A 25186-nucleotide genomic window follows, 5' to 3' on the forward strand; every position below is an offset into this window, starting at 1 on the left:
CAAAGTTTTTCTGTAATAAGTGATCTATCCCATTTTTCTTCTATCTTCCACTATTCTTTCTAACTTAGACACTTTCTGCATTTGAATCTATTCCTGCTTGCCAGGGACATGGCTTGAAAATCTATTGATGTTTTTCCTTAAACTAAATTTCCTATTGTCCGTGGATATTCTCAGTCATCCAGACCATGGTTGTCTCAAAGGTGCTTTTACAAAAAGCAGCTGGATTTTCTTTGTTTTTCCTTGGATATTTTGCTTCTCATCCAAGTTACCTATTGAAACAGCAACTTTGAGATACATTTCCTATTGATCCCTTTCCATGTTATGTTGTTCCTCTACTTCTCTTTCTATCTTTTAACCACTGGTAGTTTTAATATGCTCCTATGCTATTCTTTTAATATACTCTTCATCATCTTTTATTGAAGAAACACACTGGCCTAAGCCACTTCATCCAGTTGATCCTGCCTGAATAATATGTAGATTGAATGTGGTCCACCAAGCAGCCTTCAATGATCTATCAGCGTTTCTTCAAGAAATAATACAGGTGGTCCTCAACTTACAACAGTTCACTTAGTGACTATTCAAAGTTACAATGGCACTGAAAAAAAAGCCTTATGACTATTTTTCAGAGTTACAAACTTTGTATCATCCCCATGATCATGCGATGAAAATTCAGATACTTGGAACTGGCTCATATTTATGATCATTGCTGTGTCCCAAAGTTATGTGATCCCCTTTTGTGTCCTTCTGACAAGTGAAGTCAATGGGGAAACCAGATTCACTTAACAACTGGGTTACTAACTTAATCAGCTGCAATGATTCTCTTAACAACTGTGGCAAGAATAGGTTGCAAAATGGGACAAAACTCGCTTAATAAATGTCTCGTTTAACTGAAATTTTGGGCTCAATTGTGGTCATAAGTGGAGGACTACTTGTAATTTTACTTCCACTGTTCTGCTTGTTACAGAACAGCTGATCAGTGCAACAGCTATTCCTTTGCATCCCATGAGAATTTTTAATTCATTCATAGAATCTGCAGTTGAGTATTTATATCAAGATTTGGAAAGCTCCTTTAACTGAGGTGACATGCTCCTAATTCTGAACAGCCTTTTCACTTGCCTACATACTTGCTTTGTTTTGTGAGCTATTTAAATTCCAGTGGATGTTCCGCAGGTCTGAAAGAAAAGTTTTAAATAATGTGTAGATGTAAGAGCTGATGTTGAATGGTGCCACATTTCTCGTACCCGATCTGTCTTTGGTATGTTGTAGGCTTTCTATATATAGAAGAAGATTTTTGCTTGATGTCAGTCATACAATACATTTAAGCTCTTCACCTTAAATGTTCTTACTCTTTTTGTTACCTGTGCTTGGTATATGCTCAGTCTAAGCTGCACATCCATACATTGCAGGCGCCTCCTGTTCCTCTGCCTGATGTTTGGAGGGCCAGCCCAGTGGTCACAGCGCTTGGACTTTGCTTTGCAGGCTGCGCAGAGTGATCCAGTCAAAGGGCTGGTGGGTTGCGCCTGCTGCCGGACATTGTCAGCCCCCCGGATCCTCGCCACCTCTTGTGTGTGTGCCAGGAGGTGGGGCGCCCGGCCCAGCTGATCACTCTGATACCACGTTTCCCCCCAAGTGTCTTTTGGACCCCCCAAAATACCAGAACGGGTCTTATTTTCAGGGAAACAGGGTAATACAGAAGACATGAAAGTTACATGGTAAAAATGTGGGAAGATAAGCAAACATTCTCATGCTTTGTACCCACTGAATTGTGCCCGATTTTTCAAGTTTTTTTTTTAACTGTGGTTATGTGAATCAAGCAGTTATTAAATAAATCTGGCGTCAGCCACTAACTTTGCTTGTTAAGTGCCCAAATTTTCATCACATAATCATGGGGATACCACATCAGTCATAAGGGTGAGGACCTCTTTTTTCAATGTCCTTGTAAATTTAAACAGTCACTAAAGGAATGTCAGTAAGTCAAGGTCTTATATGTAGGGTAAGTGGCAATAATGGTGACATGGAGAAGGAATGCAGACCTTCCCCCTCTCCCGCCCCTCCCTCCCCCCCAATGCTAAAGGAAATCCCTCAACTTGTTTAGCCAAGAAATTCCCATGGGATTGATAGGGGATTTCTCTGAAATCAGTGCATTAGTGTATTATGTTCCTGTGCATCTTATAATTACAGCAGGAAAGAATTACATTACATCTTGGTGCCTATATTGTCCCTGTAAATTGCCAGTGGAAGCCATTTGCATTTTGAGAAAGCTTCCTGCATGTCAAACTAAAAATGCATTCAAAGTTACAATTTGCTTGATTTTTGTGGATACAAAAAGATAGCATACAGTAATTGTCAGCATCAGTGGTTGCTGGAGAGTTAACTTTTGCTTAATGCATATTTAATATGCATTAAAAACCATTTTTAAACCTAAGTATACAGTATAATGGAATATATTTCTAGGCATTGTTTGGTGTGATTTATTTTTAATTATACCTTTGGGGTTGGTGCCTTGCCATATATAGTGCTTCAGCAGGTGGCAGCACCTGGCTGATTTTGGCTGATGCAAATACTACACAGTGTTGGGCCAGATTATTTCAAGGGGGGGGGGGAGTGGGACCTGAGAATTTCATGTCTCTAAGCTAAATAGCAATGCCAAAAAACATCTCAAAAATCATTGGCAAACTGCTTCCACATAGACTCCAGGAAATGTATAGCCTAGGGCCTCTTTTCCTTTTTTTAAAGTGGTCAAGGGAAAGACATTTATATTTTAGGATTGTGTCTATGTCCTATTAATATGACAGACTAACTAATTTGGCTGCTGTTCTTTGTTATCTTGTTAATTGGCATCATGTTTCTCAAGTTTTGGTTACATTTGGAAAACTTTAAGTTGTAAAATGCCCGTTTTACATTTTTATAATGTTTTTATTTACACCCTCTCCAAAGAAGAAGAACGGAATTGTATTGGTCACTTGGATTCCCCTCTCCCCTTTCTTTTCACTCTTGATTTTGGCTGTTCACTCAGGTGTAGAAGTCCCTCATACAGTTTTGTCAAAAGACATTGGAAAAAAGGCTTGGCCTAGGTTCTTAAAGGAATTCATTATTTGCTGTGGATTGTGGGGAAGGAAGATCCTAGTGGCTTAAGAAATAGTTTTGAGTTCAGGTTCAGATTATGGCTGTTTTTAAACTAGGCAACATTTACAGCCAAGAGCAATCATTCTCATTCGGTATTTTTTTTTCTTTTTCTTATGTAGACTTGTTCATTTTCTAAACCCATTGCCTGTTCCATCTTCATTAGAAAATGGTTGTTCTGACCATCATTACCATCTTTTAGATTCTATTCATAAATACTGTACATGGAGGATGGAGGTATCTGAATGAGCCAAAAAAATGAAGGTAACCTACAGCTGGTTACTCTCTGCTCTTTCTAACAGGAAAAAACTGAATTCTTCCTGTGATTCCTACTGCTGGTAAGATTGGTCATGTATCAATAGGATGCCATGATCTCCTTGTCTCTATTCCCTGTTCATCCCATAATCTTCAATTACTCAGCATTTTGTATCACATTAAGCCTTGGTTTAGCGGTGGCTTGATGAGTAAGCCATAATTGTAGTGTTTCCATAACAGCATTTTATAGAGCCATCAGAACCACCTGTTTCTCTGCCTGCCTTGGGAGTAGGTAAGGAATGTTTATTGATTCTTCTGTTTTATACTGGTACTGCTTAATGTCTAAAGATTGGGGCAGGTCACAGAAACTGAAATAATGGATAGCAGTGTGACTTCCTGTGAAGGCTAACACTGGCATTTTAGTTGGCTTTTTTGTGCAGCTGGCTGGCCACTGTAAAAACAGGCTGCTAAGACTAGATGGGTTTGATACAGGGAACTGCTTGTTTTTTTACAAATAAAAATCAAAGTCTGGTTTTATTGCATAAAGGCAAATCCTACTGGATTATAATGTGAATTAATACAGGTAGTCCTTGACTTACAACCACAATTGAGCCCAAAATTTCCATTGCTAAGGTAGGCAAGTATTAAGTGAATTCCCCCCCCCCCATTTTGCAACCATTTTGCCATAGTTGTTAAGCGAATCTCTGCAGTTAAGTCAGGGGTGTCCAAACTTGGGAACTTTAAGACTTGTGGACTTCAACTTGGCTGGGGAATTCTGGGAGTTGAAGTCCACAAGTCTTAAAAGTTCCCAAGTTTGGACACCCCTGAGTTAAGTGAATCATTAAGTGATTAATGGGGGAAGCCATTAATCTGTATGGTGTATAACACCAATCACTGTGAGAAGCTTCCAAATCCGTTCCCTGTGTGTGAGTTCTCTTGCACCTTAAGCTCAGGGTGGTGGTATCCATGGAGCCCCTTCCTTTTCTTTTACCACCCAGTAGAGACAATGACTGGTCCAGAGTTATGTGTGTGAGAATGGACTATATACTGTCCAATCCCAAGATTCTAGGTAGGCTACAATAATAAAGACGCAGCAAAACCATAAAAACATCAATCATCCATAAAAAAATTGAATATATAAAAACAGTTCCCTCTCAAAACCCACCCATCAAAACAATCTCCAAAAACACAGCCCAAAACCATAATTGGTATACAGAAGTCAGACGAGATAAGGTTGTCTGAATGGCTTTGCAGAGGCAGTTAACATTTCAAATGTGGGGCAGGATGTTCACGGTCCTCCAAAGGACTTGGAGACCTGACCGTATGAATTCCTAACAAAAATGATTTAAGATAAGGGGTTGGAAGGAGGACTGGCTTTTGAAGAGACTGCATCTGCTACTTGAAAACAGGAAACACAACCAAGTTCCTTTTCTGTCCTTGATAAGGATTCAATCACCACCACATGTTGTAGTTGATGACTTCAGGTTTAGAAAGTCTTGTCTCCGTATATGAAGCTCCAGCACTTTAGTCCTTGACATTTTACAGAGAAAATCAGTCTTGCTGATTAACAATATACCCACACATTTAGACAGCTGTAACTAAACATCTGGATGAGATTATTTGGTTTGAGAAGGAATAGGGGGTTGGGGCAATGATTTATAGAATGTTTCTTTGGCTGTAAATCCCAGTTGTAATTGGGACTTTTCGGTCCTTAATTGTTTGCAGCAAGGAGTGGAACTCAGTGGTTCCCAATTCATGGCAGGGTCCAGAAACCCAGTTGGTGGGGAGCAGGCTGAGGCTTGTTGCTAGGATACTGTTGCCTTTGTTTTGGTCCCAGCTCAATCCTGTATTTAAGACTGTATACATTTCTCTGCATTGTTAATGTAATTTGTTCAGGCAGTAAACCACCAAGTGCAATTGAAGGAATCTGATATTCAGAAACACCAGAGGCCAACCTTTTGTGGGCAGGTTATGGTTTGAGGCCTAAAAAGGGACGAAAGATTTGATGTGAGTGACTAATTATATGCTGTACATGCAAGCCATTGGGCCTCCATACTGTTGTGATGGGCTCTTGTTAATTGGCAAAAAAAATGCAATGGCCTGCTTTATAATCAGTGGGTCAAGGTTTTTTTTAATACTGTACGTGATTAATTCTTTCCATGTAAACAGGTGCAATATCTGAGAAAGTACTGTTGTGCAGTACTTGAACATTCTGTCCTGCAATAGCTGCTTGTCCTAATAATTTTTTTAAAAATACATCATTCAGGCTCAGTCTGTTTCAAAGATTTTAAAAATAGGTAGCTTGCAACAAGTTGACTTCTTTTAGACTGTTTAGAATGTATAGTGTTCAACAATACAAATGAAAATAGATGCCCTTTGGTAAAATGATAAAACATGTACCAGCTTGGAATAGAATTTTTTTCATATGCTGTTTTTGCTTCTTAAGAGAAAGATAGGCTCATGAGTGTAAAATAAAAACTAACTATCCCTCTTCTTCTCAACCCATTAGCCAGATTGAAGTACTACCCTTTGGCAACAAATACAAGTTGTAAAGAGTTTGGACAAGTTACCTTTTAATTCCACCATCTAGTTAATGTTTTAAATCTGTTTTACTTCCGTCTTGTATGTTTTTTGCTTCCAATGTGTGTGCATGAAATCCTCCAATGTTATTAGAAGTATTTCTATTGTATATCTGTTTCATATGTCATCTTCAAACAACTTTCTCTGTTACTCCCTGTATTGGTTCCTATTCAACCTTTATAGCAAATATGGGCAATTTTCTGGTTGGATATTATAAAAAGGGTGGCATTTGAAACTGTAGGGTCCCGTTCACTTTTTTCTTGCTATTTTTACACTGTCTTCCTCTCCACCTTTCTGCTCAATAGTGGTGTCCCTACTACAGATCACTTGTTTCTGGCTCAGTGAAAAAGCCAATATTCTTGAACATAATGCTGGGAGTTGGTTTTTGGGGAGTGGGAGAATTCTATTTCCCTCCCAGAAAACCTGCCTGTTTCCCCTAGCAAGAAATTAATAAGCAACAAACTATTTCAGCGGACTTGATCTGAGTAGTAAGGGAAAGTGGTCTGTCTGTATGAGAGTATACTTTTTTTTTTATTGTGGTGTATAAATGTAGGTATGTGCACTTCTCTGGGTTTCTCAGGCAGTTTCATCGGAGTGAAAAGGCTTGCCAACCCACGATTTAAAAGCTTTGTCAGTTATTACTGAGTACAGGGAGTTTCTTGGCCAAACCATCATACAGGATGACAAATTAAAAGATTATTGAAAGACTGTTAAATGTTCATTACTGAAAGAATGAAATGAAGACAGTAACTATATACTTTATGCATATATTGGATGTCTCATCTTTTGATAAAAAAAATAACTTAAGGGCATTTACTATAGGCTGTAAGAATATCTGTTCTCAGAATTAATACATGCACACTTAATGAAGTCTGCATCCCCAGAGTGACTCATATTTCTGATGGGGGAAATATCAACAAAAATTCAAATGGGAGAAATACATTCCCCACAGCAGTTCCTTCAAAGTCCATTCATCTTCCTATTCCATCTTCCTCTTCCTAGGATACTTTTGGCAATTAGTAGCTATAACTTGTAATGGCCAATAGCAGAAACCAAGCTATGTTTCCTCACAGTTGTGCAGTCCCAAGGCAGTAAATAAGAATGTGGAATTTAGGTTACCAGGTCAGACAACCAGTGGGGCTGATAGTGTGGGAGTATTCTGACAATCTCTTGCCTGATGCTTGTGTTGTAAGACAGTGGGATACTATTGACTATGTTAATTAGTTGACTTCATTGGCTCTGCTGTGTGAAGGTGATATATGGCAGTTGTTCCTTATGTAAAGCATTATTGCTGAGATTTTGTAATTTTAGAAATACAGAGGGTGGTGGGAGTATATTCAGTCTTTTTGATTGTTGTTTATTTTCAAGCTGTGTAATAATTTTATCTTAGCACATATTGGATGTTTCATTCATTTGTTTAAAAAAATTACACCAATTCCAGTAAATGATACATAATCATTACAAATTACCCTGTATATTGCTTACAAGGCCTCCTGCCACTCTATTGGGTCAGTGGTGTGACCTGGCTCCAAAAATAGTTACTGTAGCAAAATGTTGTATGTATGAGAAAGAACGTTGTTAACATTAGACATTAAAATTTGGTGTTTTTTGTGGGGGACCAGGTTTTTTAAGCAACAATCAAGATAATAGGCCCAGGTGATACAGTGGCTGCAATATAAATAGTATGTTAGGAACATAATGTGCAATCATGAGCTTTCAATTCAGGAAAGTGCTATACCAAAAATATATATAATGAGTAAATTCCTCAATGGATTAAGAAGCTATGTGGGTTTTGCTTATGTGTTGTCCCCAAATGTTGACAATTTTTCCCATGAATGAAGCAAGGTCCCCTTGTAGCTGTGAAATTGCATAACTATGTTAACTTGAGAGAGAACTTCTTTAAACCTAAAAAAACAGATACACATGAATGCAGAGAGGGAGAAATATTTAATTGCTTCAATTTATGGAATTCATATAGTCAAGTTTTACCCAAAAGTAATTGGTCCATTTGAAAAACTAGATGTTTTGAAGAGCCGGAGTTATTCCTGGTTTTTGTTTTTTCTTGTGTGTGGGGCGATTAGAAGCTGTTAACATTCCAGTTCAACTTATCAGAGAGTGTAAGTTTCACTCTCTTCCTTACACGCTCAATAAAAAGCAGAGCTCAAGGTTAGAGGGAACAGAATGCTGCTTCCATCATGCCCAGAAAAAAACAACATGTTATTAATTGTTGTCTTGCGGGGGTGGGGTGGGTGGGTTATGACCCGTGGACTTCAATTCCCAGAATTCCTGAGCTAATTCTGTGTTCTCTTTATATTTTATTATTTCCTTAGTCATCTTCAGTAGACATAATTTATCATTGATTTCACCAAAACTAGGTGCATTTTTTAAATTCTTCATTTCTAGTGCCTACAAATTATAATTTACTCTTGGCAACTGCCTGGACAAATCCACACAGTTCTCTTGACAAGATCTTCAGAAGTGTCTGGACATTGTCTCTTTCTTAGGGTCAAAAGAAAGTGGTTGACCCAACGTCACCCTGCATGCCCAGGGCAGCATTAGCCTCCCAGTTTCTAGCCTGATGCCATAACCGCTATACCTTCTCAGAATAATTCTAGATTTCATTATATTAGCTACATTGAAAATAACATTGCATCTAGTTTTGAATCTGTTTCAATTTGACTTCTGGCTGTGGCTTGAAAGAGAGACTTGCCCAGTTCTGGTGCTGGCAGTTTGATTGCCATGAGTATCACCAAGCCCCCTGATAACTCTCTTGTTATCAGCTAAAATTCATGATGTGCCTTTGTCCCCACTAACCAGGGTCATTTGTGTCCAGCAGGTTTCTCAAGGGAAGAGGACTGTGCTGCTTGCCAGCCAATCAAAAATTGGAAAGTGGACTGGAGGAATAATATTGGTTAGATTTGAAAGATTAAGGAGATTACTGGAGAGCAGAAAGGGGCAATTGAAAGGATGGGAGAACCTCTGTTATTCTGGCATTACAACTTGATGCTGTGATTAGGCAGTTTTGACAATATCTGTAAAGTTCTCCAGGACCTGTTCTGCTGCTTGTCTGCTTTAAATGACTCCATTAAACTTTTCCCATCTAATGTGTCTCTCCTTCCAAGGTCGGCCCTGCAGAGGTTTGAGTAGTCATTCAGTTGTGTGTAAAGTGGCTGTGAAGAGCCCTCTGTGCACTGTATGAATAGGCTACATATCCATGGAAACCAGATCAGGCTGGCTGGGTGATCTTTGACCCACTTGTTGCCACCATGCTGTTCAACCTCATATGCCAGGATTTGCAGTTTCAGTGTTTTGCCTCTTCCTCTTTCCCATGGGGCTGAGAGGCCCCGTTGCCTTTTCAGAGGAAGTACAATCATAACACTAGCTTGTTCAGCCCTTTCCAGCTTTAACATCTTTTTGAATCTCTCTCCTAAGCTCTTGGTATTTCTCTAAACCTGTCAATGTTCAAAACACAGAACAGATTTTTCAGAAACGTCCAAAATCGCATTAAATATGTAAAAAAAGTTATGTTTCACTTTGCATTAGCATGAGAACACTTGAAAAGTTTTTGAAACTCTAGCTGGGCTCATATATTGTAACAAAAAGAATCAAGACCAACAAGTAAGATTTCAAAGATTACATATGCATTATGCCATAAAAATAAGATTGTCTTAAATGTCATAAGACTAAATATGAAAGATTCAGATATCCAGGGATTTCATCTGTTTTTGCCATTGAAGGAATGTAAGTGATTCTGGTTGTTGACTTGGAATCTTGCAATACCATAGACATAACCCAATTTGGAAACATTTTTCTTTTGTTGCTCTGCTTTTGGAATTTACAGATCCAAAACATTTAATTCCTAGGGTTAAACAATTCCTAAACAGAGGGCCTTGCTAGAATTCCTACAGCTATTAAGATGCAGAGCTGTGATTTCTCTTGTTATATCAACAAACAAATGGCGACTAAACACATTCTGCTGAATTTGATTTGGAGGCAGTTTTGTCTTTACATGCCTTCCAAATATTTATTTAATCACTGAATTTCATTAGGGATGAAAAGCTGGTGGTCCAGGAATTAATAGGTAAATTCTGTTTGAATCTGAGGGGTAATGAAATAACATTTGGGGCAGCATATTTTAGACTAATGGTTTAATCCCCAAAGCTATTTTCCTGTACACCGCTTGGAGAGTCCAAGCAATGGTTAATTCAGTCTGCTTGCCCTTAGGACTGAGGAACTATTTTTCCTTAAGCCACACCTCCTCCTGGTGTGCTCAATCCCCCAGAATTCTTCCTCAGTCAGCCCGTTTGGACGTATTTAGTTAGAGCTCTGAGCTAAATTGATCTTTTTTTTTTGGCTTGGACTCTCTAATTGCGTTTAAAGTTTTTTCTCTAATATTCCCCAACCTCGTGAGACGTTTCTCTCTTCAATTCTGCGACTTTCTTCAATAGAATCTGCACTTGAAGGCCAGGAGGTAAGCTACAAGGTGGTGGGGGGTGCCCCTCAGCCGATCCTCTTGGGACGGCTTCGGAGGCCTGCCGCTTGTCGTTTAAAACGGCGCGGCTGCAGCGGCGAGGTTCCTAAGTCCCCAGGCCCCTCGTTTGTTATTTTCGTCGAAGTTTTTTCGCTCCCCGGCCTGCTAGAGGACCTCTGCCGCAGGGAGGAGTGGGCGATCGTCGCCATTGCGAGGCGCGTTCGCCCCTCGCTCTCCCTTAGCCCCACGCTGTTGCGGCGGCCATTTTTAGGCGCGAAAATAGCGCGCCCAGCCATGGCCGCCATTTTGCATCAGCCTCGTTGTCAGGAGGCCGCTGGAGGTGGCAGGGCCTAGCAAGGGTTTCTCGGGCTAGGATCGCCACCTTCGCCATTTGTCTATTTTTGCGAGCGGCGCTGGTTCCTGTGCCATTCCAACGGTCATCATACCGGCTCAGGGAGGAGGCCTAAGTAAGCGCAGGCCTGAAGATTTTTTCTATAGTCATTCTCCTCCCTGCTTCTCCTGCGGAGCCTTGCACCTCGGTGCAGGCCCCAATCCTACCCCTGGGCCTCCGACTGGTGTGAAACATGGGATGATTTCATAGTATTGATTCGATTAATTGTATATATGGCAATTTTAACGATCATTTCGTTTTGTTTCCCATTACAGCACCCAGTCTATATCTATCCTTCTGCCTTATCATAGCCTTGCTCCATCTTGTGTGGTCATTGACTATGGACCTGCCCAGTCCTCCCGATTCCCAAGACGCTAGGCCGAGCCTCTCGCAGGCCCCTAGCAAGGGTTCCTCCTCTTCGGGGAGTGGGGGTGCGGGCAAGAGTGGTGGGGGTAGCTCTGGGAAACAGCGTTCCAGAACCCCTTCGGTAGCTGAGGCCAAGGATGCTGAAAGGCGCCAGCGGGCCCTTGACAAGCAATTCGAGAAGGCCAGACGCCAGGCAGACAGGGTGCAGTCCCTTTCAGGAGCCCCTCCCTCCCGGGAAGATCTCCAGTCGGTCCTCGCCGAGGAGGTGGAATCCCAGGACCTATCCCCTAATAGGTCATTTGCAGAGCCGGCTTCCCCGGTCCCTTCTTGGGCCTGTGAACAGGTTCCTCCCCCTGGGGATGCTAGCATAGACGATATGCAGGGTGAGGCTTCACCCCCCCTAGAAGAGGGCTTGGATCCCGATTCTGACTCTGAGGAGTTATCGCCCCGCATGCAGGAGCTAATGGCCCGCGCCATTGCCAAGGGCATCACGGAGGCCATGAAATTTAAAAGCCCTACCGCAGCGGCCCCTAGGGGTCCCAAGCCCGATCAGGCAGCTCCGCCCCCAAGCAAGCGTGCTCGCCATCCTTCCCTGGAATCCTCGGTGGTCAGCGAGGCCTCTGCCATTGAGGACCCTGACCCGGAGGTGCTAGGCCTCTCGGACGACGAGGACCTTCCCCCCGAAGCGCCCGCCTTTGCGGGTCTCTTCAAGCCCAGCCTTTTTAAATCGGTCCTTCACAAGGTCAAGGCTGCCACCAGGGTGGGGATCAAGCCCAAGCCGACCGCGCCGGCGGATGATGCCCCTCCGGCTAATCCCAATGCGGTCATGTTTGATGTGCCAGCGCCCCAGCAAGAGCTGGTTCCGGTCCCGGGGCTGTTCCTCGACTTAATCCAGCGCCAGTGGGCTCAGCCAGCCACGCAATCCTCTCCCAGTGGGGTAGATAGGAAGCTTTATACTATGGAGCCAGTGTTGGAGGACCTTCTGGCCCTTCCCACTGTCGACCCGCCCATCGCTGCGCTCACTTCCAACTCCTCGCTACCGGCCGACCTCCTGGGAGGCCTTAAGGCGGAGGACAAGAAGGCGGAAAAGGCGTGCCACAAGACCCATCTGGCGGCTGCCTGGGCCATCAGGGCCTCTTCTTCCGCTTCCTTTTTTAATAGGGCTTCTGTGATCTGGCTGCGCGAGCTCCTAAACAAGCTCCCGGCGGGAGACATCCGTCTCCACCAGGACGTGTCAAAAATAATCGCGGCCTCCCAGTATGCCGCTGACGCGTCCCTCAATGCCACCAAATTTGCCTCCAGGGCCCTCGGTTCTAACATAACTTCCCGTCGACTGATCTGGCTCCGACATTGGCAAGCGGACCAGAAAAACAAATGGAAACTGGCTTCCGCCCCCTTTAAGGGGTCCAAATTGTTTGGCGAGTCCCTGGATCCTCTCCTCATTGAGTCCAAGGACAAGAGGAAGATCCTACCTTCTCTAAATAAAAAGCAGGAACGTAAGGCCGCTCCCTACTCTAGGAGGCAGTCCTTTCGTGCCTCCGAGCCTTCCACCTCTGCCTCTTCCTTCTCTCCCTCTAATAGGTCCTTCGGCCAGCAGGGCGACAGGTCCCAAGACAGAGCGCCCTTTCGGGACAGAGGCAGGCAGCAGTTCGGCTTCCGCAAGTATAACCGCGGTGGGGCCTCCAACAGGCCGTTCCGTAAGTCAAAGTGACTGCCAGGGCTTGGCGCCCATCGGGGGTCGCCTCCAGCTGTTCGCCTCCCATTGGGCCCAGAACACCGAGGATGCTTGGGTTCTGCAGACAGTCAGGGAAGGCCTCTCCTTGGAATTCCTGTCCCTTCCCCCTCGGACCTTCATCCGGTGCCCTGTCCCGTCCTGCCCCCAAAAGAGGCAGCGTATGGACCAGGAAGTCCGTCATCTCCTGGACATCAGGGCCGTGGAACCAGTTCCCCAAGGCGAAGAGGGGAAGGGGTTTTACTCCATCCTCTTCCTGGTACCAAAGAACTCGGGGGGGTGGAGAGCCATCTTGGACCTCAAGAACCTCAACAGGCATATCGCCTACCGGAGGTTCAAGATGCAGTCTCTGCAGTCCATTCTGGCGGGGATTCGACAGGGAGATCTTCTCACATCTATAGATCTCAAAGAGGCATACCTCCACATCCCCATCCGTCCTCAGCACAGGAAGTTCCTGCGCTTCTATTATGCGGGTCGCCACTTCCAGTACAAAGCTCTTCCATTCGGCCTCTCGTCCGCTCCTCGGACGTTTACCAAAGTGCTGGCGGTAGTGGCGGCTCAGCTAAGACGCAGGCCCATAAGGCTCCAGTGCTACCTGGACGACATCCTGATCCAGTCGTCGTCCAGGCAGCAGGCCCTTCGGGATCTCCAAACCACTATGAGATCCCTCAGAAATCACGGCTTCACTCTAAACATAGAGAAGAGCCATCTCACTCCAACCAACAGACTTGTACACCTGGGGGCGGTGATAGATACCAACTTGTGCAGGGTTTTCCTTTCCCGAGACAGGTTGACCGGTCTAAGGTCCATGACCCACAAGGTGTTGAGCTTGAGGCAGGCTCCAGTGGTCCTTCTGTCGCAGCTGCTGGGAAAAATGATCTCCTGCATTTCCATCGTGCCGTGGGCCCGCCTGCATTCCAGGTCTCTTCAGTGGCTGCTGCTGCCGCACCAGAGGGCATCCAGGAGCAACTCTACCAGGCCGATTCGAGTTCCCCCGGACGTGAAGAGGTCTCTCCGCTGGTGGGTGTCTCCGGCCATCCTCAAGGGCCACCTATTCAAGGAACCCGAGAGGTTGATCATCACCACAGACGCCAGCCTCTCCGGCTGGGGAGCCCACATGGGGTCCCTGGTTGTTCAAGGCAAGTGGTCCCAAGTGGAATCCAGCTACAGCATCAACCTGCTGGAACTGAGAGCTGCTCGCCTGGCCCTGCGACATTTCAGCCGGCCCATCCATCGTCAACATGTGCTTCTGATGACGGACAATGTGGCCACCAAGGCCCACATCAACCGTCAGGGCGGCACCAGATCCAGAGCACTGATGAGAGAGGCGGAGTCCCTGGGACGCTGGGCGGAGCGCCATCTGGAATCCCTTCGCTCCGACCATATCTCCGGAGTGGACAACACACAGGCCGACTGGCTGAGCAGGACGACCATAGATCCTGCGGAGTGGAAACTGGACCCTCGCCTGTTCCACCAGATGTCCGACAGATTCGGGACTCCGGCCGTAGACCTGTTTGCGTCAAGGGACAACAAGCAGCTCGACCGCTTCTACTCCCGGTTCTTCACCCCGGGGGCGGAGGGGACAGACGCACTGCGTTGCAAGTGGCCCCGCGAGCTACTGTATGCCTTCCCTCCCCTGCCTCTCCTTCCTCAATTCATCTCCAAAGTCATCGCAGAGGGAGCAGAGGTCCTTCTCGTGGCCCCGCATTGGCCCCGCAGGTCGTGGTTTGCCGACCTTGTCCACCTGTCGGTGTCTCCTCCGTGGCGCATTCCTCCGGACCAGATCTCCCTCAGCCAGGGGGCCGTGATTCACCCAGAGCCCCAGTGGCTCCAGTTGGCCGTCTGGCACTTGAGGGGGACCAACTAAAAGACCAAGGCCTGTCGGAGGAGGTAGTGAACACCATTCAGGCGGCTAGACGCCCTTCAACCACTAGGATTTATGATGCGTCCTGGGCCGCCTTCGCCAAGTGGTGTGAGGAGCTGCTCATCGAGCCGACGACCGCGCCTGTTCCCAGAGTGCTTGACTTCCTTCAAGCGGGACTCAACAAGGGCCTGGCCCCGAACACCCTTCGACGCCAAGTGGCGGCTTTGTCTACTGTCTGGTCGGGCGACCACCTTTTGCCTCTCAGCAAAATCCCGAAGGTGCGTCTTTTCCTCAAGGGCGCTTCTAACCTTCGCCCTCCCACCGTTCATCGCTATCCTACTTGGCAGCTGTCCGTGGTCCTGCGGGCCCTCTCTGGCCCTCCATTCGAGCCTTTACGCACTACTTCTCTTCGATTCCTGACGCTGAAGACGGCCTCCTTGATTGCCATCACGTCAGCTCGCCGGATTTCGGAGCTGGCGGCTCTCTCTGTTCGCCAGGATCTGTGCGTCATCCACCCTGACAGGGTCATTTTGAGGCTGGACCCGACCTTTACCCCCAAAGTAAACTCATGGTTCCATAGAGCGCAAGACATTGTGTTGCCAAATTTTTGTCCTCATCCGTCGCATCCCAGAGAGCGATCCTGGCACAATCTTGATGTCAGGAGGGCCCTGAAGGTCTACATCGCTCGTACTGCGGAATTCAGGAAATCAGAGGCTCTTTTCCTCTCCTTCCAGCCCGGTTCCCTAGGGAAGAAGGTCACTTCCTCCACAATTGGCAGGTGGCTTCGCGCTTGCATTGCGACTGCCTATGAAAGTCAATCCAAAGCCGTTCCGCGCGGCATCACTGCACACTCCACACGAAGTGCTGCTACTTCAGCGGCCTGGGCCACCCAGGCCTCGATCCTGGACATCTGCAGGGCCGCTACGTGGTCCTCTCCTTCTCCATTTGTGCGACACTATAAACTGGACATTTTCGCCTCGGCTGAGGCGTCTTTCGGCAGGCGTGTGCTCCAGGCGGTTGTGTCAGAGACCGAATCCCGGGAGCCTTCTTCTGCCCACCCAGATGGACAATAACTTTGGTATGTCCCATTGCTTGGACTCTCCAAGCGGTGTACAGGAAAATGACCATTGGCTTACCTGAAGGGTCCTTTTCTGTACACCGCGGGAGAGTCCAACCCACCCTGGCTCTCAAGGCCGGGATTCGGGTTCCTCGTGTCAACAGTACATCATCTTGGACGCTTCGCTCCGTCCGCACGAACTGACTCCTTCAAAGAATTCTGGGGGATTGAGCACACCAGGAGGAGGTGTGGCTTAAGGAAAAATAGTTCCTCAGTCCTAAGGGCAAGCAGACTGAATTAACCATTGCTTGGACTCTCCCGCGGTGTACAGAAAAGGACCCTTCAGGTAAGCCAATGGTCATTCTGCTTACTTGATGATACACATTCATAGAAAATTATATTTGTTTTGGAAAATAATACAATTTTTATTATAAAATGGTGTTTTTCTTTTTAGAGATTCATACTTCCTGCTTAAGCCATAATGTGTGAATCCTGCTGTAATGGTTTTTACAGATCTGATTCAGAATATTAATAGCTTGTTTAACAAATTATAGTAGAACAGGCTATTGAAAGTATCCGTTTTATCTAGCCTGGTAATTTTTTGGTTTGCTTTCAGACTCTAACTTATATTTTTTCACACACAAAACTTGCAAGAGTGCATACTGTCTGAAATGTAACCTTATGGAAAATTCCTACATGAATGGTGTGGATTAGGTAGGTAGGTAGGTAGGTAGGTAGAAAGGTAGATAGATAGATAGATGATAGATAGAAAGATGATAGATAGATAGAATAGGATAGATAGATAGATAGATGATAGATAGATAGATAGATAGATGATAGATAGATAGATAGATAGATAGATAGATAGATAGATAGATAGATAGATAGATAGATAGATAGAAAACATATGAAGAACGGTTGCAGGAACTGGGTATGTTTAGCTTAAGAGAAAGAAGGACTAGGGGAGACATGATAGCATTATTCCAATATCTCAGAGGTTGCCACAAAGAAGAGGGAGTCAAACTATTCTCCAAAGCACCTGAGGGTAGAACAAGAAGCAATGGGTGGAAACTAATCAAGGAGAGAAGCAACTTAGAACTGAGGAGAAATTTCCTGACAGTGAGAACAATTAATCAGTGGAACAGCTTGCCTCCAGAAGTTGTGAATGCCCCAACACTGGAAGTCTTTAAGAAGATGTTGGATAGCTATTTGTCTGAAACGGTATAGGGTTTCCTGCCTAGGCAGGGGGTTGGACTAGAAGACCTCCAAGGTCCCTTCCAACTCTACTATTGTATTGTATTGTATTGTATTGTATTGTATTATAGATAAGACCTCCCCAGAGAATAAACTCAATCTGGCTTTTGAGTGCATGCGCTAAAATAAGCTGTCCCCCGAAAATATTGCAACACAGCAGCCGCCATGAGGTGACCTTGCTCGCCACTGCCTGCACCTCAAAAATAATAAGACCTCCCCGAAAATAATGCCAAGTGCTTATTTCAGGGGGGGGGGAGAAAATAAGACCCTCTTATTTTTGGGGAAACACGTTAGATACGGTAGGTCATATATCTCATCTTTATCCACTGCTATCCCTGCTGAGTGAATTTACTTTTTTCTGTTTATAATAATTAATTACCATATTCTCAAGTAAAGTTACCACACATCTGAAATCTTTCTAATTTTAATTACTTGATCTTCGGGAATAGACTGTAAGGTCACACCTCAAGATCATGCCTTCAGCATTTCTATTGCATATAAATCATTTGAAAGGTATTAAGTCATATTTATATTTTTATCAAGATTATTTCAAGTGCCTCTAGGTTATAGTTTTCAAGTACATTTTAACTGAAGCACATTTAATTCTTGTATATTTAATATCTAGATGGTTTGTAAAAGTGATATGATTTTGCTCTTTTTCTTCATAGTTTCTATAAACCACACAAATTGTTTTTCCTCTGTTCTTCATTACACTTTTCTTTCAAATGGCTGTGCTTCCCAGGATCCTTTTATTTTCAACTTGTGTATTATAATTAATGGTAGCCAAAAGTAATAATCCAGATTTTAAGTTGTTTTCATGTAATTTTTCAGATTTTAAATATCTTACTAATGCACAGATTTGCTGTAAATTATATCTAGTTTTCAAAAAATATAGTTTTTAGGTTTATTTGGTATACAAGTTTTTAAAATATACTTTTTAAATTCTTTTATCCAAAGTGAAAAAGGATTTTTAAGCTATTTACTATTTGGGAGTTTATATAAAGTGTTCTAATGCATCTGTGGACAGACAGCATAATGGTTTGTGTCTGAATCTTGCTTCTTTGATACTATGTTTTGTTATTAACGTATGAAGAAGTCTTGCTATATTTGGATAAATAACACCAGAAATAATGGTCATAATCTTATTTTTAAAATCAATATGCATATCCAAAGATATTAAATTGTGACTTTCTCAATGCTTATTGATCCTTCCTTACTAAGAGTTTATTATGGTTTTAAGAAAACAATTATGTTCTAGAGAAGGAATAATCCATATTACATTTTCAGTTCAAGAATGCTTACATGTAATTGAATATATATTTTTAACCATTTGTTCTTTCTTCCTGTGGATTTAAAACTAATCCAGGTGGCTGTATTTAAATTAACTGTCCAAATCTTTTAGACAAATGTATCAGCTTTCAAAAAGTGTCTATTTCTTAATATATTTTTAGCAAAATTTACCTCTTGCCATTATGTCTTTTGTCCCCAAAGAATTCCAATATTGAATATTATATTAACATGTAACTGAAATAATATTTGCATATATCATACTTAAAAATATTCTCCACGGCAAATTGACATTGAATTGTATAAATAATCTTATTTCATGCAGCAAAATGCTCCTCAAAATCAACAAATAGGATTAACTTTTTCTGAGCTAGCTACAGAGACTTCTAATCAGTATAATGGATTATTTTGAAATAGTATTACAGTAGATTATGAAGAGTGAATTAATTCCAAATTCTTTGGAACACTCTCTTAATCCATTTGGTTTTAACCACTTCTATCTGCAGATTAAATCCTGAATCTTGTGATGTGGGGGTTTCAAGTTCATATATTGCTTGTAATATCCTCCTTCAGTTTCTCCCGCCACATGTTTCAACTCCAGTCCAAATTCAATTGTTTAAAATTAGGCAGGTTATGGCCATGAGACGCCATAATTTGAATATTTCTTTAACACGTGCTTTTAATGTGCGATGAGGTCTTGTGAAGCCGATCGCTCCTTATTTGCAACTGGTCGCAGTTTTAAAGTTTTAGGACTCTGTGGTATGCGAGCTAAAGATTTTTATGAGCATTTAACCCCACACAGTGTATTAAATACTTGTAAAGCAAAGTGAACCTTGCCGTTCGTTGTTCGAATGCAGGAAATCTGACCTTTAAAAACATTCCTAATTGGCTGTAGCAACTCTCTTTTTCTTTTCCTTCCTCCTCTTAGTTTACTACAGGCTTCTCCCAGAGTAAAGACCTGTTCCTGAAATGACTATAGCAGATGTGGGCAAGTCACGGCCTGTTGTCTATACCCCATTGTTCAGGTTTAGGTTTGCAGACCCAGTGAATTGTATGAATTGGTGAATCTTAATCCCCAGCTGAGGAGAAGCTGTTTGGCAAATGGCAGGTTAATTTGCAGACAGCAGGATGCATTGTACTGTGTGTGTGGCACAACAGCATGTGGGAGAGAAATAGTTAAAATCCTTTTCATTCTCCCAGTTGCTGAGAGGAGGAAGAAAAGGAAGGTAACAAGCAAGGAGGGCTTGTTCTAATCTCTCTGGAATGTAACCATTTTGAAACTTTTATAGCTTCAATATGCCATTCACTCACTTGCCAGCTCTTTTTTCCTCTTTTTTTTTTTTTGCACATGGATTCCAGCACAAGAGGTGCTCTCTTGAATTCAGAGGTGTTGTTCAACTTTCCACATCAACCCTTTTATACTTTTCCCATTCCTTGTATTTTCTCAGAATATGTCTCCAGCCTTGCACATTGTTCTCTGAACTTGGTAAAAAAAATGCTTTTTTTAATAGCTCTTTTTAAAAAAAAAAAAACACCAGCCCAGTTTGCAGCGGTTTCTCTGCTTGTAAAATGGATTAGAAAGCTCACTTTGTGACCAAGCGTGCTGAGCAGAAAAGAAGGGTGGAGTGTAAGATATACAGCTGGAAAATGACGACATGTAGGACTTTTAATTAGTATGTTTTTTTCTGTGTATACTTAGGTATTTTAGGTGTCTTGCCTTCCCTGTCATTCTCCATTCAGAGGTTCCAAGAAAGCTGAGTCATCGAATGGAGTAGGGCTTGCTGCCCTAGTAACACCGGCTGTTATAGGTGTCTTTTAAAATTACTTTGCAGTAAACGGCAAATGAACTCACACCACCACTCAATGTTTGGAAACAGATTGGAGCTGTACAGCAGCCAGATCCAGGGAGTTCCCCAATCTAAGCAGCCGCTTTGATCTCAGGTCTTGGAGAGTAGATCAAAGGCAGTCATTTAGGAAACTACTACTACTGTACTCACAGTCCAGAGTGTACTGTAGGTCATTGAGCTAGCTTGTTGGGAGTCATGGGGCCAGCTGCATACCAAACATACTCCTTGTACAGATGACAGCCTTGGCTCCCTGCCTTTTCCTCAATTGGCTGTTGCAGGAACCTTGGAGACTAAGATCTGATTACAGGTCCTGTGCCCAGCTCTGCACAAAGGGCAAAGCGTCAGCACTAGCTTCGGAAATCTCAGTGGCAACTCAATGTTGTTTTCTAAGCTCTGTGTTATTTTCCACTCTAGTGTCGCATCCTTTCTTCCTTGTATCACATTATTTTCTGAAAAAAGCAACAATCTAAAATTATTGGCTCTAGGGTGTGGTCATAATAGTTATTGCCTATGACTAACCATAGTAGACAGCAACAAAATCAAATGAAATCCAGAATTAGAAAATACAATTTTGGAAGTGTAACGTTGTTGCTGGAAAAGGGAATTTAGATATCACAGTGTCCATAGTGCTACCATGAAGTGTTAGCAGCTACAGATGTCAAACACATGAAATTCAGAAACTTGATGTAAGAAATTTGTCATAGCACCAGACTCCACAGTTGCCGTTGCAGTGTGCAAAGAAAAATTTAAAAGTTGAATAGTTTCTGAGCAGAAGCAGTGACTGTGTTGGGCTTTCTCAGTTTCATGCTACATATATGCCCTTGCCATGATATTTTATCATCTTCAACTAGAAATACACCACTAATCGGTAATCATACCAGTTGAGATTAATAGAAGCTGCAATCCAGCACATATAGAGAGAAAACTAATACCAGCAGTTCTAGAGCCCAAGTTGAAATCATGCAGGGAAAAAAATCCTATCTACTACAGTGTTTGCATCATATTCATATTGTAGTTGGTTTTAACATATTCTCCGTGCTAGGAAGTATTCCAGAGTATGGCTTAAAAAAGAGTGTTACTTATAATCTTGATCTATACTTCAAATTACTTCTGTTGCCTTTGCTTGTTATTCAGTCTCAGGCAGGAATTAAGCATTGGATTGATTTGAATGGCATTTTTGCTGTATTCCTTTTTTATTCTCTGGTCTGTCTTGTCCTCTAAAAACTAAAGGATTGAGAGATGGACTAGCTTAGTACAGTTTAAATTGCCATTGTAAATCCTCAGAGTTGAATTGTAGAGTTCTTGTTGCTCTGTGAGCTTATTTGCTTGCGTTACCCAACTAGGCAATATCATCAGGCACTGATGCCAAACATGATGTCTGCAAGGAAACAAATAGGAGATTGGTGGACTTTATGGACACAGTCTGTAATTATTGCAGTACTAAGGTATACATCTTTACTTAGGGACAACGCAGTCATCTTCAGCATATCATGGGATCTTGCCTACAGAAAAATATTAGGCTACCAAGCTTAAGCTTGTAGAAACTAACTGCTTGAACTTAAATTTGTGAATCCTTGCAAGTGACGCTTTGTTGTAATAACTATCAGTATCCTTTTTGTAATGGTTCATCAAGTTTATAAGAATTGCTCTTTAATTGCTGCCTAAAGGAGTTATTTTGAAGGAAATAATCCTTTTGGCTCATGGTTGGTGTTGGGAGGCCAGTTGTCTTTTCCTTTGCTTAGGAGGAAGGATGTTTGCTTGTGCATTTTCATTCACTTTTATCCTGGTATTGTTAGTTTTGGCTGTATTCAGTTTGAAGTTTTGAGGCTGAATTTTACAGCTAAAATGTAAAAGGTTGAAGAAAAACAGTTCTCCATTGTGGACAAAGCAGTCTGTTACAGTAGGCTATTTGTGTGTTTTATGGGAATGAGATAAGCTCTCTTCCTGTTTCATGTCAAGTATTCACAAATCCCGCTTCCTTTGTCCAAAGGTGCTTTCTTCATTGGTCACTTTCCAATTTTTGCTTCTCATCTCCAAAGGGAAAAATCCTGAATACTTTCATATTTTTTTAAAAAAATATAACAAAATTGGCAGTAGCTCTAAAATTCAAAATGTTTGCTCTGCTCCCGAGGAGGAATGTGAAATCTGGCCTTAATCTTGTGCTGGATGCTAACAAATAAAGCTGCTTTCCATAAAAGCTCGATACTGCTGTGAAAGTATTAACTATATCTTTACTAGGCCTCAGAGAGCATAGGGTTTGGTCTGTCCACTAGGAACTGTATACAGCTCTCCAAATCCACCAGATTTTAAGAAGGAAATTTGAATAGGTGCAGAAAAGAACAGTCAAGATGATGAATTTAAAGTTTTTAGGATATGCTTGGGTCTAAGCTTGAGAAAAGGCCACTGATATATGATAGCACAATTCAAATACGTGAACGGATGTCATGTAAGAGGGGAGGGCAAGACCTGTTCTCGGATTTAAGTTACAGAAAGGCAGAGTCCAATTAAATACTAGATCAAAACTTCCTGAGAGTAAGAGTTCAACATTGGAACCTCTTATCTGAGAGATAGTGGGTGGAGTTTTTCACTAGATGTGTTCAAGTAGAAATTAGATTGTCATCAGTCTGGGGTGTTTTAATTTGCATTCCTTCACTGAGTAGGGAGCTGGACTGTAAGGTCTAAATGACCTTTTTCAAACTCTCAACTCTCTTCTTGGAATGATAAAAAAAATATCTCAAACTGCTGGTACAATTTGTTTTAGATTGTTCTTGTAGGACATTCAACACTTAAATTTTCCCACTATAATTCAACTGAATTTATTGCTCATTTAAAGCTGAAATGTGAATCCCAGTGCATTTCTTACTTCACGTCCTAACTTGCAAGTGCAGTTAGTGTGAATGTGAACCATGTCTGTTTATTTTTATCACATTTATTTTAAAATGTAGAATTGCCCAATAGCTCCATTCTAGGTGGTCTGCAATAAAATACATTAAAATGTACAATCTGAATAAAAACATAAGAAAAAATAAAATCAAAATGAAAAACCATACAAGCTAGGCAATGGTAAGAAGGTTGTTCAAAATCTAAAATACAAATGAAAACTGAGGAAAATAGTGCTTTCATTAGGCACTCAAATTATGCTAATGTGAGTACCAGTTGAGCCTCATCAAGAAAGAGAATTCAATAAATTTTATAATTTCAGAAATTCACTAGAAAAATCTGCCTTTTAAAGCCAACTTTGATGGGGGGGGGACAGACGACCTGATGGAGAACCTCATTACATCCACTTAAAAAATCCAGTTGATACAAACTAGTGAAGATGCTCCTTAGATAACAGATCCTAACCCAGGTCTTAAATGGGAATTTCGCAACATAAGGATTTTTTTTTGAAAAAAACTATTTCTGGTTGTTAACACTTAAGGGGACAATATTGAGATAGTAGAGATAAGAAAATAGACCTTTCAAAACAAAAGTTCGTTTAAAGAAATTGATTCTTGTGAGTTTAATGTACTTTGGTCTACAAACCAAGGTTATTGATTTGAATGCCCTAAAGGGCACTGCCTTCTCAATTTGTCTGCAAGGAATTATAGCACTATTGTAATTTAGAGAGAATAAGGCATAAGAGTATTAAAATATTCTGAAGATGATGTGACTGGAGGCAAAACTTTTTGGAATGTTTTTTGTTTCTTACCCTAAACCGTTTTGTCCAACCTATAGAATCCATTAAGATTGGGGTATATTATGAATACTGTAAAACAAATATCTATATGAACGTGGAATGTGGAATTTAGTGGTTAATTGTTGTAATGAAATGAGCAGCCAGATTGTATTTCAGTTCTCTTTTGAACAAATCTATTCAACGGTTGTCTTCTGGGCCTTCTACTTTCAAGGTAATTTTCAAGGCAATCTGTCCAGGCATGTGGAATATTTTATATGCTGTCAGCCAAAAGTATTCTTTATTCAATTGCTGTATTTCTTCTGCCATACACAAACATGTTGAAAATTGTAAAAAAATGCTAATGTGACTATTATATGTGTGAATTTTGTAACTCTTTGCTCTTAGCTTATCCTTTCCAAAATACTGAAAAGGTTTTAACAATATTTCATTGTGTGAAAAACTTGCAAATCACTCAATAGAAAGGATGATATCAGTTTATCCTCTATTAGCTGAAAAAAAGTTCTAAAGCATTTATATGCTTTAAATACGTTCTAAAAGTTTGTAATATCTAAAAAAGATATGAAAACAGAAATAGATCAAGATAACTTGCATGCATGCCACTACCAAAATATTGTCAATATTAATTATGCTTGCATGATTTGAATTAGATAGGTGGCAAAGGAAATACAATTTATCTGATTTTAAAAAATGCTTTTACTTTTCTTGTTTTGGTCTAAGAATAGTTGTCTTAAGTTTTTTAAGAGACTGCAGTTTTCTCGGCATTTATGCACCATTTCCCACCTGAAATAAATAGTTAGAGGAAATCTGAAAGTTTGTTTTAAGTTGAAGGGTTAATCTTCCATTTAAATTATTGGTTGTTCAGCCTCCAAACAAAGCATGCTGGGATTTCCTTCCAGCTGTTTTACATCATGAAGATTTGTGTGTTAGGGAAATTCCATTGCACAGCTGCAACTCATCCAGTCCACATTCTCAAACCTCCAACATTTCACAGGACCCATGTATTCAGCTATAATGGCATGAGATACTTATCTTTCTCTGCTAGAAATACAATGCAAAATAGCTTTATTATGTCCAGCAACAAAGACAAATGTATGTTATCGATGCTAGAAAATTATAGAAAAATGCATTTTCATATTTACATTTGAACGTGAAATCAGCCTAAAATTAATGAGCATGCTTCAAGCTTTGAAGGCTACTTTGGTGGATTTGTTTTAAATAGTTTATATTGAACATTAATGATTTGGCTTATTTATTCTCAGTTTGACCATTGAAATATAGAA

General features: G+C 41.9%; 1 protein-coding gene across 1 annotated transcript in view; it reads left to right on the forward strand.

Annotated features, from left to right (window-relative positions):
- Positions 1–25186, forward strand: part of TCF7L1 (transcription factor 7 like 1) — a 59814-nt gene that overhangs the window by 20313 nt on the left and 14315 nt on the right. The window lies entirely within an intron of this gene.

The sequence above is a fragment of the Natrix helvetica genome (assembly GCF_964273705.1).
Source record: "Natrix helvetica genome assembly, chromosome: 8".
NCBI lineage: Eukaryota > Metazoa > Chordata > Lepidosauria > Squamata > Natricidae > Natrix > Natrix helvetica.